Source organism: Larus michahellis, chromosome 1, assembly GCF_964199755.1.
Source record: "Larus michahellis chromosome 1, bLarMic1.1, whole genome shotgun sequence".
In the NCBI taxonomy this organism is placed as follows: domain Eukaryota; kingdom Metazoa; phylum Chordata; class Aves; order Charadriiformes; family Laridae; genus Larus; species Larus michahellis.
The window spans coordinates 104720120-104738099 of NC_133896.1; the positions used below are offsets into that span (position 1 = coordinate 104720120).

At 39.0% G+C, this 17980-nt stretch overlaps 1 long non-coding RNA gene across 1 annotated transcript in view; it reads left to right on the forward strand.

Moving 5' to 3' along the window:
• Positions 1 to 2351: 2351 nt before the first annotated feature.
• LOC141737852 (uncharacterized) overlaps positions 2352 to 17980 on the forward strand; it is a 106155-nt gene continuing 90526 nt past the window's right edge. Inside the window, exons 1-2 of the long non-coding RNA XR_012585251.1 lie at positions 2352 to 2690; positions 4617 to 4651. This is a non-coding gene — a long non-coding RNA (uncharacterized LOC141737852). The remainder of the gene's footprint in view (positions 2691 to 4616; positions 4652 to 17980) is intronic.

Genomic DNA, 17980 nt, shown 5'->3' on the forward strand with positions numbered 1-17980 from the left:
AAAATGTTTGTATACATGTGTGTGTGCACACAAAGTGTTATATACATATAAACATCTGCAAGTCTCCGAAATGGATTGGATTGCCAAGGATTCCCAACCCAGCAAGTTTCCTGGCTGTAAAACCCTGAGCCACCCTCGCTGGGGATGGAGCCCTGTAGCACTTGCAGGCTACAGGCAGTGAAGCCCATCCAGAATGGGGTCCTACTGCTGGTCAGGATGGGACACCAACAGAGATAAAAGGGGATGGAAGGATTAAATCAAGCTCTGAATTTCATGCCCTGCTAGTTGATTCATTTAATATATTAGGCTGTTATGTAAGTTCTTATGTAAAGTCTTAGGGCAAAATCCAATATGAGTTTTATTACTCTAAATCTGGAATGACTCCGTTATTTCTGGTAGTAAAGGGGAAAACTGAGGTTCTACCTTATCCCTCCTCTTTGCTCAGAGTCCCAGCTGTATTCCTAGGTGCTCCTTTGGATGAATTCCTTTCCCTAAGAACACCCATCAGTAAACACTAAAAATACATATAAAAATATGTATATACATATGCACATATACCCACTCCTCCTCCTCCCATGCACATAGATGACATAGGTCGTTCTCTGCAGTTTCCTAGAAACCATACTACAGATGTGGTATTTAAGAGTGAATGTGGCTAACGTTTATTAGACTTGAACTGTATTGTGGGTAATTGTCCAGTAATAACCTTTGGTAAATTATATGAAGCCTTTACTTTACTTAACAGGGAACGCAGGCTCCCCAAACTCTAATATTATCATCATTCAAGATAATGAGCAACACAAACCATTCTATTACCAATCTAAAAGCAATAAATGTCAAAGTAAAGAACTATGCAATATTCTGGCCTGGAAGAACAAAGGACAAAAGTAATGATAATGCCTTTTTATATTTGCAGTCTATTATATCATGCATAACAAATGACCCTGTAATTGTAGATAGTGTTATTTTAACAGCTTGTAAAGAGAAAATGGTGGGGCTGAGAAGGGAGTGTTTTGAACACGGCCCTAACAAATGCTGTAGGGCTTGTAAGTTGAAATACCTGATGTTTTATTTGTATTTTCTCCTGGTGTGTATGCTGTATTATTCTGAAGCTGTTTTGTTTATCACCATGATCACCTAGAGCTCTGTAATGTGACACCAAGATCCTTGTTTGCCACGTTGATGGTTTTACTAATAACTTGGTGACAGCCTCAGTTCTCCTCTGACACAGGCACAAGCAAGGACAAAAATACATTTTAAAACACAGGTTATTGATTTATGGAAATTCCTAATTTGGGCATTTATAGACCATTCCGAGGTCACACAGCATTTCAGCATTCATCCAGTATGAGCCTGAGGGTTACAACAAGTAACCGGTGCTCTGTCTACTGCTGCGCAATGTGGTGGTGTAGATTCGGGTACTCATGGATTTGTAGAGTGACTCCACTTTGAGATATCTTATTTCAATTTTTTTATAAACAAAAGCAGAAGCTATTCAGCTATTTATCAGCACTTAGAGTAATTTTTTTTAAAGTTAGGTGTGAAGGAAATTGCATGAAACTCAGAGAGCCAATGCCTCAGATACCCCTTTGTAAAAGTTGGATAATTCTTACTTTCTTGCACCTTACGTTCCTTGCCTAATTTAAGAAAAACTTTTTCTGAACAAACGCTATCTCTTAGTTTGTATGCGCTTCATGCCAACATGTGAAGGTCTGCAAAGCAAGGCATTTACTACAACAAATATCTAAATGGCACTATTCTCTACTATGCATTTGAAAGAATTCATTCATGTAGCTTTGATGTATTAAGGCAATTAGCACAAGTGGCAATTATACTTTAGATCTCATTTACCAATATGCATGGTCAAATTCTGTTCCTGCATACCTAGGCCTGAAGTAAACCCATCCGTCCTGCTCTTTCTCTAGATCTATGCTCGCGGACATGAGAGTAGGATTTAGCTTTAAGGGGAAAAGTTGAGAGTTCTTTGTCCAGAAACGAACCTTTTGCTGACATTGTATTGCCTTATAACTCTAGTGATTCTTTATGGCTTCCCTAATGTGGCCATTTTACACCCTCCCTCACCCAACACAAAAGATTCCATCAGATTCAGGATCCTGTAGGGTCAAGCCCCATATGGTTTCATTAGGTGAAATTCTATTTTGATCTCCTTCAATGCTTTGTTATCAGCTGGCATATAGACCATAAACAACAAATATTATATTAAACTGAACTAACCTTGCTTGTATTATCTTTATTAAGCTGGTTTAATAAATTGCCTTTGGCTTATGTTTGCTGTTCATAAGGTCACGTTACTTCACCACCTCAGAAATGAATCCAAAGAAGTGTTTGTCAGAGAGAAAACAGGTCCTCAGAACAAAGCTGTAAAATTTAGGTTTCCACTTGTACCGCTACTTAACAGAAGTGACAGAAAAAAATAGCAAGCAGTTATTTTACATATCTCTTTCCTTCTCATGGAAAACAAATGATTAAACTTCTCAATATTTGCATTTTCCCCATCAGCGTGTATCCCAAACCTGTCAAGTGAATGGCAGGGGGTGGCAGTGCCTATCGCATCTCTGCTTTTGGAAAAGATCAGACAAGCTTCCTGATGGCACAGCCATACTGCAGTTTCCAGAGCAGATCTCAGAAAAGATGTTCCCCACAAGAATTATTTATACAACTATTTTCAGGTAAGTTCCAGAATAACGAACACAGCTTGTGTTGTGTTTTATTTTTGCTCCTTCTTCCTCATATCTTCTAAATGAGTGTTATGCATTTATCTATATGTTCATCTGTTTCTGTTTGTCTGTAATTTTATGTGCTAGCATCTGTGAGTGGTAGTTTTGTATAATAACATGTATATAAGTGAAATCAACAGTTGGTTTAAGGACTGTGTTCAGTAAGCAGAGAAGTCTTGGATGACTGTTACTAGTTACTGTGGATTGACTGCTACATAGTGCAGAGTAGTTAAATGATTTATCTAGGTGTCGAGATTATTGCCCTCTTTTCTTGGGCTACTACAGAAAAGAAAGCTAGATTCTTTTGGTCTGAAAAAAATTTTCGTACATACAACAGAATTGTCTTTTGGCGCACTGACTCCCTATCCCAAATGACATTTGATTGCTCATCAGACTTTGTCAGGCTCAGAAATAATTTTGGAAAGAACATATGTGAATCCATCCTCAGATAAAAGTGTAAATGTTAATGCTGCCACTGAACTGGGAGCAAGATAAGTGGCAATGTCCAAGGTAGCTAGGGGAAAATAATTAGGGAAAATGCTTTGTATTGCTTATATATTGAGTTTAATTTCCAATATATTGTTGAAACAGAGTGGGAGGCCACGTGAATGTTGCAAGTATCAGTCTGAAGACAGGAGTGTAAGTCTTCAAATGGTACCTCTAAGATACAGGAAGTTTCAGAAAGAGGTGGAAATCCCAAAAGTCTTCCTCTGTAAAAAAAAATAAATGTAAGAGTAGGCTATTGCTAATCCAGTTTACAGCCTATTTGACACTGCACAAATGAGATTTGGCACATCACTAGTAAAACTATAAAGTAAGGCTTTGCACAAATTAATTTACAAATATGATTTACCCTTCTTGAACTAGCTCTGCAAGGCTTAGGGGTTAGAGATTTCTTCTAAGCCAGATGAAGAATAACAAAAGAATAATAACATTATTATAGCCCAGGAGAATTTTCCTTTTTTCAGTCCTGTTTTGCCTAACAGTGCTTAATCGTTAGATCTCAGTCCTGTTGTGCTGGGATTCATTATGCGCAGGAAAGTCATCACATCTGAAATGGAATATCCATTCCTTCAATTGTACCTGCAAATGTCTGACAAATCGTTCTGTCCCTCATCTTGCCAGTCTCCCACTATCTCAGCAGTTCCCTGTGTTGATCATACATTGGTCCCAATAGCTATGTCTCTGACTAGCCATCCTGAAATTATTAGAAATTTATTTAGCAAACATGAAGAAGTACTATTGGAATTCCTTATCAGAGAGACAAATCAGTTGCTTCCGGTCCTTATCACAACATGGTGTGCAACCCATCGCCAGAGAAGGTAATTACTTCTCTTAAGCCTGTTTCTGCAATTTACTTACTTTTGAAAATCGGTATGTAAGCACCTCTTACATCTCATACACATTTGTTTCATGTGTTAGAATACAGCTTTTATTGACTATGCAAATAACTTTTGTCAAACTGAAGTAGCAAACCTTTAATTTTTGCTGTTAGCCAAAAAAGAGGGTTGATTTAATCCTTCTGAGTAACAGGATATCTCCTGTATATGAATATGCTAGAGTTCACCTCATTTATGCCAAGTAAACTTCCTAAGCCTGCATTTCTACTACTGTACTTCTGCAAAGCTTAAAACACTTCAGTGGAGTCAGCAGTTATGTACTGAATTTTTGCATCTAATGCATAATTGTGATGAATAGGGCTTGAAGATGACAAATTCCACTTAATTGACTGTATCTTTTCCTAAATATATCTAGTTATCTTCTAACATTGATAATAAGAAGGTATTGGGGAAAGAAGTTGGGTTTTTCTTTCTTCAACAACCACACAAAACAATAGAACCATTTTTTTAATTATTTTTCCTTATTCTCTTGTTATAGGGGAACATGCTTGGAGCTTCTTATTTTTGTTCTAGGTGAGTGTTTTCCTAAAAAAGATATTGTTGGAATTCAATTCTGTATTAATTGTTCATAAGAGAATAGAGGAAATTCAGAAAAATCCTGATAGAAGTCATGTAAGCAGAGAGTACTGTACCCTTTACTGGATAACGGTTGAGTGAAGAGGATGCAACTGCAGGAAAATGGGTACTACTGTAATGGTGCATGCCAACAGGAGCAGGTTCCCGTCTCTCCTTATAGCACGTCCCAGCAAGCCTCAGGGAAAGCATGGGAAACATCAGTGAGGACAGTTATACAGTTATCTGTCCGTAAAATGTCTTTTTATTTGTTTGTGTTGGAGGTTTCTGTTTGTTTTTGGTTTAGGGGTTTGGGGATTGTTTGTTTATTTTTTTAACTTTGTCTGTTTCCATAATAACTACAAACCCCTCAAGCTTAGAGGTACAGCTAGTCAGGAAACGGAATCTTCAATACAGGGAGATTGTGGCATTTTGAAAGGAAGTTCTGATCTAGAATTCTTCTTTATCTACTTCATCTCCCAAAATATCCTGTAAATTAAAATTCAGGATTGAAGACAGTTGAACCATTTTGACATAAAAAAGTTTTGCAATTATAGCAAAGCAATATATTTGTGCAATATTTTGTACCACATACACCTTTTATGGCCATTGCAATGTATAAAATGTTAATATTTCATCCTATATTGAAATAAACATGCTGCTACGCAATGTTTGCAAAGAAGGGCTTTTTTTTGATTAAAGACGGCCTACTTGATCAATTTTTCAAGTATGTCTCCCAAGTGTAGGATGAAAGTAGGAGATGCAGACCTTCTGGACTTGATTATTTTTAGGGATGATAACCTGCAGGTTCTTATTTATAGAACATCCTTAAACTCTGTGTGTCACTATTTTGTGACAATGAATATGAGAGGTTAATTGTGCTTACTAATCCTTCTGTTATAGAAAAGGTAAAATACTACACATTCTGTCCAACTAAATGTTCATTAATTATTTAATTCTTAATGTAATAATTAAATTTAAGGGACTTAATAGTAAGTACTGGTAAATTGTAGGAGCTAACAAGGACACATTCCACATGTGTTTCATACACCTGAAAACACTCTCCTTCCCCACACAGACTCACAGGTGAGGTTTATGGCATTGCTCTCAGCAGGAATTCCTCAGTTCCAAGTCCCACTGTGGGTTTGGTTTCAGGAAATTTGGACAAGGTCTGAAGACTCAGTATAATTAAACAAAGGCTTCCTTGGATCAGGTCATCCAGATGATCCTGAATGCAGGGCAGATGCTTTCCTATATAGTGGCTGTATTAGGAAGATTTCTTTTTTATTATTATTTTTTCTTTATCCAGGAAGGATCCTGCTGTAGTACTTAAACCACATGAAGTGGCCCTCTTTTAGCATCAGTCAAGCTGGCCAAGGTGGTAGTTTTGACGGAGGCATTTCATGGCCTTGTTTTACTGAGAAAGGTCTATAATATAATCACAAAGACGTATTACAAATTGTAGAAGTATGCTGGCATGGTTGAGAAATTAGATCTATCTAAACCGGTCTAGATGCAGGCTGGCTAGTACACACATAGCAAATCTATCATCTGCGAGCCCAGAATGTGCTATGATATGTTCAGTGCAGCTCCACGAGCAATAATAGTTGCAAAGACTTTAAGAAACCCTAGGCAAACTGCCTAAAGAGCTGTTCTGCCTATCATATCCTTGTGCAACTGGCAATGCATTTTACACATTAACGGAGGATTCCTGAGGTCGTTAATGCATCTTGGAGATGGAGAACTCGTGTTAATGGGGAATTGCGTGGAATGATGCAGTGCAGGGTCTTGTGGGACTTCCACACTTTCAAATAATCTCATCACACGTACTTCCGAAGGAAGTGCTAATTAAAAGTATAGAAAAGCGTATGTGGTATTTGTGAAGCTGTTATCCAAAGTTGTATTGCTGCATCTGTTATGCACTGCAATTAGTCATAGTTTAATGAGAAAATAAGATATCTGAGGTCTGCACTTCTAAAACTACAACTCCCTCTCCACACTCCCTCCTCCCCTAAAAAAAGCAGTCACAGCGCACCTGTAATGCTGTTAGTGGAAAATTTCAGCAGGTCTCATTAGCGTGAGGACTTTGCTGTTGTAGTTTTCCTTTGATTCAGATACATCATCAAACTGTCTTTCAAACTTTTAAAACTGGCAGTGACAATAGAGTTTTTGGTGTGGAACAGAGGGGGAGACGGGATCTGATGTTATATATAGATGTTCTTTGCATGGCCCACACTAATATGTCTCTTCATATGACATATTGCCATAGGTACCTCTCCTACTGGGATTTCTTTTCAGTAAAATTGAAAAAAATTCTCCTTTTTAATGGCCTTATCTTTCCTAAAATGCTCTACATGCCCATAACTTTAGCTTATCTGTTTTATTAAACGCTATCTAATAGCTATTATTACTCTGACTTCACAGTGTAGAGAGGGTTGCAGGTTTGGGGTTCTTTGTTCCTCCTCCCCCCACCCCCTCCCCCCCCCAAAATATACGTAGGATTTAAATAGCTTAATAAAACTGTGAAGTTAATTATCATAACTACAATCAGAAATTTTATTGTGAGGCTTCACGCACTCTAAGATTTCATCGGTAACACTTCACACTGCTGCTATCTGCAGTTCAGAGCCATGATTGACATTAGATCAATAAAGGACTCTTGGCCATAAGCAATATAAAGGAGTTTGTTCTGTTTCAGTGTTACCAAAAATTATTACAAGAAGTTATTAAACCAAATAAACAAAAAAAGAGCAATGTTGAGTGGAAAAATACTGTTAATATTAGGAAGAAGTAGAATGAAATATAGAGTATTTTTCTATATTGGTTCTGTGGCATGTGGTCCATTTCAGAACTTAAACTATAACTTATGGTGGTGCAATGATTTTTAGCAGCATCCAAAATCACCACTCTCCACTAATCTATCCACAGAAGTCACAGTACTAAAAGGGGGCTAAAAGCAACAGTGGTACAGCATTTCCTTGACAGCTCTTTCACTGTTTTGAAATATAAAAAGGACAACATACTTTGAAAACAGGAAAAATGGTTTGAAGTCCTGTGATTTATAATGACCTATCTTAGCAATGCTGATTTTTTAAATTTTAATTGTTTAGTTACTCTATACTTACTGTGGGTTTGCCATTTCTTGGTGCTTATTTTTGCTTTTTGAATCCCCTCTTTCTGCATGATACTTTCTTTCCTTTATGAAATATTTTCTTTCCTACGTAATGGAAACAGTCAATTCTATCACAGACAGGGACCCAGGCCTTAGGGAAAACAGGGGACATCCCCACAAAGTATCTGTATTTTCTACATCCCAGTACCTTTTATTGCTAGGCACTCTTCCAGTTCCATATGTATAAAATGCATTGTAGAACTCCTAAATAGATGGTTGGGAAAGTACCTATATAATATTGTTTTTATTAATGCAGGATTTAACCCTAGATGTACCAGATATAATTTTCTTTTTTGGCTGTTATCGGAGGCTTACGGGCTGCTGTTCATGAATAGTGTTTCAGAGCACTATTCTCATAATTAGATCTGGGTGAATTATTCATCCCAAACAATACTTACTATGAATTTGTGCTTCCCGTTTCCTACAAGAGCACTAGTTATTAATATGCTTATTGAATAGGACAGTATGCTGCTTTCCAAGGTCTCTCTATTTATGGGTTACAAGGTGCACTTATGAATTTTGTATCCCGAGGTTTTTTTGTTTTCCCTCAGAAGTGATGGGGGATGTTGTTCCCTCAGGAGCGGCACTGAGGGGTTACTCATGATTATTTGTGTGGTAACTCTGGCTGGTTGACTGAAGCAGAGGAGAGGTTTCTGAAGGTGTGACCTTTCCCTACGGGCAAATATCTTCCATCAGGATAGTTCACAACGAATCAATTTGTCATTCGTACCCTTTGGTGTTTCACCGGTGCTATTTTGATCTTGGCTTCATGAATATTGCTCATTGTGATCTTAGCACCTCCTTTTGACGTAAGAAAAGCCTTTTTTGGCACTGGCTTCTAGACTGTTTGTAAACTGACCTGACATGACCTGAACTGGAGGTGCTAATGTGGCCTGGCAGCCTCCCGGCTGAGTCCCATTGGCTGGGTAACTGTGGCTTTCTGGGATCATCTGGTTTGTGTGCGTATTTGGGTACTGCGTTGAGGCATGTGTCATGGTTTAAGCCCCAGCAGGCAGCTCAGCCCCATGCAGCCACTCGCTCCCAGCCGGGGATAGGGGAGAGAATCGGAAGGGTAAAAGAGAGAAAACTCATGAGTTGAGATCAGGACAGTTTAATAGGTAAAGCAAAAACTCTGCATGAAAGCAAAGCAAAATAAGGAATTCATTCACTATTTCCCATCGGCAGGCAGGTGTTCAGCCATCTCCAGGAAAGCGGGGCTCCATCATGCATAACAGCGAATTGGGATGACAAACGCCGTAATTCTGAGCATCTTCCCTTCCTCCTTCTTCCTCCAGCTTTTATTGCTGAGCATGACAGAATATGGTCTGGGATATCCCTGTAGTCAGCTGAGGCTGGCTGTTCCGGCTGTGTCACCTTCCAACTCCTTGTGCACCCCCCCGCCTGCTCACTGGTGGGACAGGGTGAGAAACAGAAAAGGCCTCAGTGCTCTGTAAGCGATAACAGAAACATCCATGTGTTATCAACGCTGATTTAATCACAAAGCCAAAACATAGCCCCATACTATGAAGGGAATTAACCCTATCCCAGCCAAAACCAGTACAGCACGTAACCTAATGCATAGGTATTTAATCACGCGTCTCGGTCTTTGAGGCACCACTCATTTCTGTGACTGCGTGGGAGAAGGGCTGGTGCCGGAGGCAGCCCAGCATGTAAAAGAGCAAGATGCTGTTGCCTCTTCTGATGGTCCCCAGTGGAGTCCTTGACCAGCCAGGTGGGGTGGCCGCTGCTGCTGCTGCAGAGCTCCAGCAGCCCCCTCTGTGAGCAGTCAGTGATGTTTAGGGAAAGCACTCTTCTCTAATTCTTGTTTTGTTCAGTAATGCTCGTTTCTAACACTGTGGGGTTGCTTAAGAAATTTGTCATTGGCTTTTCTCCTTTTTGGAATGGCAGGTATTTTAAATGGGAGAAAATTGTTGGAATTGGTTCTACAGCAGCAGTGGGAAGCTACTCTTGCGCTCGAACTGTGAAACTCGAGCTTTCTCTCAGAAATGAGGAAAATGAGTTTTCCTTAAAGAAAAGATAAAAGCTTCACAGCTTACGGGTCTGCAGATGTAAGTTTACAGTAATGGGAGTGTAGAATCTAAATAGTGAAGATATAAAAAATATTGCAAGGAAAATAGAAAGAACCAAGACTTTAAGAAAATTATTATATTGTGGGTGTGGACTGTGCCATTTGTGAATATATTTTTCTTGCAACTATCTTCACAGGATGTCGCAAAACAGGTCTGAAATGTTTTTGGGTGCTAATGCAGTGATGGTTATTCTCTACGCATTTTTTTAAATAAAAAATTCTATTTTTAAATGTATTTTTGTGTAAAGTCCATGTAAGTTTGGGAACTTGTACATCCTTCCTAATCATGCTTTTCTTTTATGCACAGTCTCAAATGACAACACTAAACGAGCAACTCTGATGGTTTAATTTATGTATAAATTTTGCTTTATTCTATCAGATCAATTTTTGCTGCAATTATTTTCCCTTAAATCAAAAGGTCTGTGTTTTGTTTGGCTGGGTTTTTCTTTTTTTTTTTTCTCCTTATCATTTCTTGATCTAACAAAGATCAAAGACATTCAATGAAGGTTAAACAGTTCCTTAATATAAAAAATAAATAAAAAGGCAAATGTATCTGGCTATTTACAGGACTGCTATACTCCTGGTATTTTGAGTAAGACTGGTAAAATGAATACTGATTGCCAGCAAAGAAAGGAAAATCACTCTGTGCTTGAAGTTCGTGTTCTCTAAGGAGTGGAATCCATTTCATATCATCAAAAAGATAAGATTACTTGTCAGCCATGTGATGCACAAAATTCATATTGTCACAGAAAGCTTAAGTACCATTTAAGATTTACTTAGATTCTTCATAATAGAGGTTTTATAACCTACCTCTTGTAAGCCATAGCATCTCTGGAGATGTTACCAGAGGAATGTGGAGTGTATGTTCTCACAGAGACTGGACAAATTTTTTACGTGAAGAGAATTTCGCCTCTGTCTGTGAGCCACTGCAGTTACAGTAATACCACGTCTGCATTCTCTAGCCAAATCTGTACTTACGGGTACCATTTCTTGCTAGAACTACAGATAACCAGGAAAAAAATAGGAAGGGATGGGAAGAATTCTGAGGGCCAGGATGTGGAATGAATTTTACAAAAGATCAAGTGATTTTTGAAAACCTGAATAATTAGGAAAAGTTTCAGTGGAAGGCTGCATGATGAGTTACAAGGGGGTATTTGGCCAGCTTGCTGCAAAAGACGGTAGGGTCTGTTCATGTTGTTCATCACCAGAAGTTAAAGCTGCAGCATTACGAAATAAAGATTTCTTTCTTGTTTTATTTTAGTGGATATGACACTGAGCTACAATACAGGAGACCTGAATTTTACTCCTGGCTTCTTCCTCTGACCTGCCATTGAGAAGTCTTATGTGACCTCTTTCTCCACCTTACTATTTCTGTCTTGTTTAATTAAAGTCTGGGAAAATTACATCTCCTACTGTATTTAATATAATACCACCTAGCAAAGAGATTCTGATTTCAGCTGATGCCTCTACCCATTGCTCTAATATAGATGATAAAATAATGATAATCCTAAAATCATGAAGGCATCCATCCTCTGGCTCGCAATGACTCTGTGGAGCCCAGATTCCCCCAAGGGTTTGGTAAAACTGTGGAGGCTGACACAAAGCAAGTAGTCTGTGGGAAGGACGGGAGGAAAATGATACAATGAAAGCGGGACTAAATGGCTTCATATCCCTGCAGGTATTTCAAATGAGGTAGAATATTTCAGCAAATAAGCCACTCTACTGCTAAAACTCCTGTAATAGGTACAGGACAATATGTCTCTACTTTTGTCATGCGGTGGTGGTGGTTGTTTCTTTCTCTTTTTTGGGGGGGGTGGGGTTGGTGTGTTTTTTGTGGTGTGTTTTTTATTTTATTAGAGCAAGGTCTCAGTGTCTCTACCAGCACTCTGTGAAATTAACAAAATTCCTGATGTGTAAGAATGCAAGTAAAATCCCTGTCTTCTGAATGCCTTTTCTCTTCTTCAGATATCCTTTCTCTCATTCCTCTGCCTTAAGACAAAAACCTTCTTAAGTGCTAAGGAACCTATATTTCCACTGAAATTAAAGATTTTCCTTGGTTCTTTCTCTTTGTTTTCCTTATTAAGCTATTTCAAATAAATATTACATTTGAAATTAAGAATAAGAAATGGGGAGGATATGACCTAGTTTGTTTCTCATTATTATAAGACATTTTCAGTAATACTTAAAAGGCTTTCCTGAAATGTCCTTCCCAATATTTCTCTTTCCTTCCCAGGATCCCTTTGTTTTCAATATTCATGAAGAACCTGAAGCTGGCCTGAGATGTAGATATGCCATTTCACTCCATAAAGTGATATGAACTCAGTGTGAGGAAGCGTATACACTCAGAAAGCAGAAATGGATTATTTGTGGGGGAGGGTTAAACGACTGTTTTAGAGACAGTAAAAGCTTGCTTTTCTAGGAAGACAAAAAACTAGATATTGTGAAGTAAAGTACTTAAAGTTCAGATTTTTTTCCTGTAGTTTCACCTCGTTGTACCACAGAGTTGTAGATAGATGTAGCTACAGCTACAGATGAGAGCAGACTTGGACCCAGGGTAACCTATACAAACCAGGCATGTTTTGTCCTGGAGGTAGTACTCTGTTTAAACCTGAGGATGAGGTTAGTTGCAGTGCATAAAACAAAGACAGGTTGCTTGATGCTTTCTGATGTCCCTCTACCATCTTGGAATTTTACTGAAATAATTCTGATAATTTTTTTTTTTAAATGGAAATTGAAGTTTGAAACAAAGTTTGTAAAAACACATTTACCATTTTAACTAAGGTCTAGTGACTTCAACCATCTCTTAGTTGGCAGGCATCCACCTTACAGTATACCCTTATCCACAGGAAGATTGTACTGGTCTGGGGACAGGCATTTCATTTGTTTTTCACAGAGATTTAATTTTTTAGGATCCAAATCTTAAAGTATTGAATTTATCTACAAAATACAAAATTTTTCATATGGAACTGTGGTACCATTTTCAAGTTTTATGATCATCATCACCTAAGTGGCTTTTTATTTCTTTCAAGTTTATTAAAATCTTAAGGAGGATGATGATATAATAAATTGCCTTGTCTGAATCTAAGCCACGAGTCATAAAAGGAGTGAGAATTCTAAACCTCTTGAAGTAGTTTGTTGTATCTTTCACGGTAATAAGTACGATAACATTTAAGTGACTGACATTTTCAAGTTTGAATGATGACCTAAACCATTTTTTTTTGTTTTTTAAACAGTAGTTCTTTTATTAAAGACCCTAAATGACATTGTTCTCTTTTTCATTTCTTCCCCTTCCCTCTTGCCTTTATCTGCTACAAAGCTCATTTTTCCTCCAGTCCCTGAGCTTTCTTCTCCAGCCCTCTCTTTCCTTCTGTGCCACAGTCTTTTACCCTTTGCAATGGCCAAGTCTTGTTTTGCCCCGGACCAGTTCCTGGGGGAAGATGGTGTTGACGTTCCTCAGCATAATGGCCAGCTGTACTTGCTCGTGTCAGCTGCACATAGGGAGTCTCATTGCTAAAAAGCAGGTTTTCTACCTCCTGAGCAGCAAGTGGCTTTATCCCACCCTCTGGAGAAAAGATGCGCAGCTGCCTGCTGGGTACGGGGAACAGGGAGAGTCACTTGTGGCTGGCAGAGGATTCCCCTTGCAGGGAGTGGTTTGCCTGGAAAAACTTTTCTGGGAAGATCCTAGGGATTCAGTAGGCCTCCTGGCATCTGCACAGCTGCTTTGCAAAGGTAGTTCTTGTAGCTGCTGTTAAATTATAGGGGACTATTTTTGACAAAATGGAAATGCTTTGGAGTTTAGTCTTAAATATAGGTCTCTCCTCTGGAGAAGACATAATTTTTTCATAACAAGAGTCAGAACAGAGACAAAAATAAGAACTTTGAAGGCAGAATTTCTCACAAAGTGTTTCTTACTTCTGTTTTTCTTGAATGCATGTGACAGGACAAAACCCTAATGGCACTACAGAACTTGGATCTGAGAAAAGCAAGATTTCACCTTAGCAGAAGGCAGCCAATATTTCTGACAAAATGTAGAATTTGTATTTCACTTGATTTTTTTCTTCTTCACAGGAACATTAATGAAAGGAATATATATCTATTTGCTAACTTAGTGTGTAGCATTGTAAATAATTACATTAGCATTGCCCTGGGAGGTTTGCTTTAAAATGCAAACAAAATGGACATGATGTCAGGATTTTGTTCCTCTCCTAAAGCTTCCTCACCCTTCAGTGTTTCAACCAGAGAAAGCCTGTTTCCTGCAGGCCTGATACACACATCAAGGATGAGATATGCTGACAAACAGAGCATCTCTCTAGAGTGACAAGCTCTGTTCGAAGCCAGCAGCAGTTTGCCTTTTTTTTTTTCCCTTTTAAACGCCTGTCCTGAATTTTACTGTATTGTTGAGTGAAATCTGAGGGATGACATACATGTTGGCACTTCTGCTGTATGAAGGATTTTTTTGTAATCCATGGTCTTTGCCAGATTATCACTGGTCCAGGGCACTGAGAAGTGGGTATAATAGTTATCAAGGCTTAGTTTGTCACTGAAACTATTTTGCAACGTATACTTAATAAATGCAAGTTTTTGTTAAAGTGACTTCTGAGCCTTCCATAAATAAAGCACTGTTGAAACTGTCAGCTTCTGATCACTGATGTTCAGTTAAACCAGTTTATTTTTTAACTTTAACGTCCTCTGGAACCTGATTGATTTTTATATTGTGCTTTGCTGCCTGGACATAGGCTCCGTCTTCCCAGATGAAAACTTGATACCCTTTCTTCATGGAGCTCTGGACACTTGATGACATTTGGAAAGAAAATGTCATTTTGTGTCTGCTGAAGGTGCGATGAGATGCGCTAGCCTAACAGGTCTGGAAGCTGGCACAAAATCGGAGAAATTCACATTAAACTGCAGTGTAAGAGTTGATTAATTCAGTATTCTCATGGATAGTATTTGTAGCAAATGTCATCTTGATTGGGGTTGTTTTCCTGTAGAGCAAGAGCAGGTGTGTTTTCAAGGACTGTGTTATTTTACAGGGAAGTGCCCTGTGTAAATGAGACTAGAAGTGATCAGGGCTTTCACATGCTCGCCTCTAGAAATGAGATGGGACGTGGTTATTCTGGACACATTTCATCCTGTGACTTATACCTGTCAATTAATAATTAAATTTTTTTCAAAATGAAGGACTCGCACAATGGAGGATGCAATAGCGACTCTCTCTATATGAAGTACTGAGTGCTTAGTTCTAGGAGCAGTAAACCAAGGGCTTGTTTGAATTGTAAAAACACAAGCTAAAAAGTGCTGACTTTGTTGTGAGATAGATAGGACGAATTAAATAGAAAAAGTTCAGCTCTATCTCACATAAAGTTTGCACTGTCTGCACTACCCTCAATAACCTTGCTAGCATTATTTTTTTTTTTACCTTCTATCTATAAAGGCTTAATGATATATAAAAAAACCTAGCAATTGCCTTCACTGCATTTTCAAAAGGTTATTCTGTTACAAACTTCACTCTGTGTTTTCTTGAGGTACTTTATTTCTTGTGTGTTTGCAAGGTAGTTTGCTGGGTTTTTTGTTTTGTTTTGGCTTGTGTGAGTCACCTTTTTCTCCCCCAAATTGCAGTGGCTGTCTCCACATTTCTTCTCATGTCCTGATGCAGAGGAGGAAACGCAGTGGCTCTGCAGCTGGGACAAACGATCAGTCAGTCGGACAAACGCCTGTTGGCTCAGCTGTGGCCTGTTAAGAGCTAAGTAGGCTGATAGCATTCCGTTTGAGAAGCAGTAATTGCCACCTTTCTGAATTTGAGATTAGAAGAAATGTGTGTGTGTATAGTATAGTTTGTGTGTGTATATATATGCATATACAAGCCTATAGATATATATATATATATAAGCAAAACAAGAAAGACACCTGGAAAGCATTTAAAGATTAAATACAGACGAACTCTCTCCCTGCAGCAGGCAGGGAGCCTTGTGCCATGAGATGGAAGAGGTCGTTCCCTGGCTCATCCGGCCCGGGATGAGCTCAGCTCAGCCTTCAGCCTCAGGGAGCTGTGCTGGCCCATGGCCCCGGATGGGAGCCCACTAGAGCCAGCCTGCTAGGACATGTGCCCCAGCCCCTTCCTGGCCCATGGAGGTGGCCTGCCAGCCCTGATGTTCTGTGCCCCTCGGAAATAGCCAGAGAATTGATAAGCAGAAGTTTGTGGAGATGGTTTCGTCTGTGCAGGTAGCTCGTTGCTCAGATCTCAAAATAAGTGCATCTCTTAATCTAATCTCAGAAACCAAACATAATGTGTCTTTTATACCCTTCTGGTGCTTGAAGTACCCAGCCGGCTCTTCTAAATTCATCTTGTGCCTCAACAGTCAAATCACTCACAGAAATACAGCACTCTAGACAAGCCAGACTGAGCAGAATAATATATATATATATATAATTTTTATTACAGAATAACATGCAAACTATATAGTGTTGATATGCTTTCATGTCTGATTTTTTCTGAAGTCCAAGTGATTTTATAAACTTCATATCCGTTCACTGAACATTATAGAATAGAAACATGCAAAAAGTGGGCTGTTGCCAAAGTTATAGTGACCAAATAATTCAGCATGGAAAAGCTACATTTCCACGGAACCCTCTTCTCACAGCAGCAACGCCAGGTCTTGTCTACTTCAGTACAGAGAGGAAGAGTGAAGAGGAGATGAAAACGAACAGATAATAGCTGGGTAAACATTATGCTTATCTTGACTTTGGATTTACATTTAGGAACAGTATTAATAACCAGAGAAGATAGCCATGTCACCTAGAATATTAAAAAGTAATTAAAGTGTTAAAAGGCTGAAAGTGTTCACTATTTTTGTTTTATTCTGTGCCACTAGCATTAACTGCCTTTCTGTTTAATCTTGGTTCTTGTAGCTTTTACTTTGACTTTCTTCTAGTCATAAGATATCAGTATTTTACCTCACTTTTGCATCAACAGATAAGAAAACAAAGAGGAAATGGAGAGGGTATTCCCCTCTGAATAGGACTCTGAATCCCTTAGAATATGACTCTGAAAAGGCGGGAAGGCTGGAGAGCCCCTATGTTAAAACAAAACCAGCATTTTAACCTTACCCACTGAGATAGCTTTATTCCCACGAGCACTGAATTTAAGATATTAAGGAAAAAAAACCAAACAACTGGAGAATTTAAAGAAATAGGAGAGGAAACATCTCCTATCCAAAACAGCCACTGTGAATACAAAAGATGATGCTTTGAGTAGTTGCGCGTTTCTTTGGGGAAGGGAAGGCCGTGAAGGTAGCTGGGAATGTATTTATTCTTTTAAGGCATGATTGACAAAAAGGAATAGAGGTAGAGATGCTGGGTCTAGTTATGCTAGTCATTTGCATCAAACTCTATCGCAGCACATTAAAACAAAGCAGAAAAAAGACACTGAATTTGCTGTGTCACAGCAGGAAAGCAGAAAGAAGCCACCTCACAGAAAATGATATATTATCTAGCCTGACAGATTACTCAGGTTTTTGGGAGATACTGTGATGCTACTGCCCCAGAACAATTTTTATGGGGGGGGTTAGGGGGACGAGTGTCAGGGAGAAATGTGCCTCCCCATAAGGCCAGACTGGCAAACGACTCCCGCACAGCGTATATCCCAGCATGCCAACACCAGTGCCACGCTTCCGCGCGCCTGCAACTTCTGTGTGCCTACCCGCACTCTGGTCTGCTCCTTACCAGTCCTGTGTAAATTGGCACTAGGGTTTCCCACAGAATTTAAGCAATCCTCAGCTACTCTATTCCTCTTTGTTTCCACAGGTGCTAGAGGTTTTATTGCTTAGATTGAAGAAATTGCTTACGTGGGGGACTTTGAAGGCACCTCACTGTACAGTGAATCCAGTTTCCCAGGGAGAGCCACAAGCAGCAATACAACTCACAGAAAATTTAACTTATATCTTCTGTATTCATGGTGGCGTATTGATTTTTGGAGTCCGCCTCTCACTGAAACTTGTTGTGAATAACTTGCTGCGTGTCATTAAAAAGCTGG